Raw genomic sequence first — 1,262 nt, forward strand, 5'->3', positions numbered from 1 at the left:
CACACACACACACACACACACACACACACACACACACACACACACACACACACACACACACACACATGCGCACACACGCACACACACGCGTAGTAGTATATAGACGATGCGGTGACATGCACGTACGTATATGATCGATGAACTAGGTCCGTGTGTGCTGATTGATACGAAAATCAATGCTTAATATGGAGTTGCCGTATCGCTTTGAGGCGGGACCGACGCTGCTGCTTATGGCTTCAGTGAGAAAATGTTTAATGTCGGGAAGATTGGTGTAGTAAGATGAAGATTGGAACAACCGTCTCTATGGACGCAATGTTCCGTGAGGCTAGACGAGTGCCTTACCTTGACCTCACAGCAACAGTATTCATTATATATATATATATATATATATATATATATATATATATATGGGTGCGAAAACCCACAGTTTGCCTTACATGTGAGTGATTGCTGGAGATGTGAAAGCCTAGTAGAATACGAGAGTGTAGAGTTGCTTGAGCCAACATGGCTGCGAGAGCCAACAAGGAGACGTGGTGCTTGTGGGTCTGTGGGTCGTGCGTGTAGGATGACACCTCTCGCGGGCCGTGGACGCAGCCAGTAACACTGTAATTCCGCTGTGTATTCACACATCGAACACCTTCCACTACACATCCTTACTCGCCCGTAACTTATTTAGCTATTTAAACAAGGGGCGTGCAAACGCGGACACGCTATACGCTGTTTTAATAAACGTATCGACAATATATCCGAAGGACAAGCAAGGCAGAAGGGTCATTGCTGCATGGTGCTGCCACAGGAGCAAGGCCAGCGTATAGTGTCGGCGAACTTACACATACAACCGATAGTACACAATTAGAGCTAGCGTAAAATTACTCTATTTGTAAATCTATAAGCAACAAGTGAACGTCGTTAGGTGACAGTAATTGCGGTCGCTTGAGGGCGCTGATGTGGATTTATTTAATTTCTCTTCTGCATTGGAGGTAATAACGTCGATTCCTGTAAAATTTATTTGTAATTTAACGACTATCCAGATTTCAACTCAGCGCGTGATCAAGTACCGTGTGTGTACTTGCAAACATCATTTTCTGTATGTTTTTTTTTCTATATGAGAGGTAATAACTATCAGCCTCGACTTTCTTTTCTTACATACACAACTTCTTAGTTGAGTAAAGTTGTTCTTTTTTAAAACTAGTTAGACGTACAATAGCTAGTACGTAGAGAGAGAGAGAGAGAGAGAGAGAGAGAGAGAGAGAGAGAGAGAG

Source organism: Priapulus caudatus, unplaced genomic scaffold (assembly GCF_000485595.1).
Source record: "Priapulus caudatus unplaced genomic scaffold, Priapulus_caudatus-5.0.1 Scaffold47, whole genome shotgun sequence".
NCBI classification, from domain to species: Eukaryota; Metazoa; Priapulida; class Priapulimorpha; order Priapulimorphida; family Priapulidae; genus Priapulus; species Priapulus caudatus.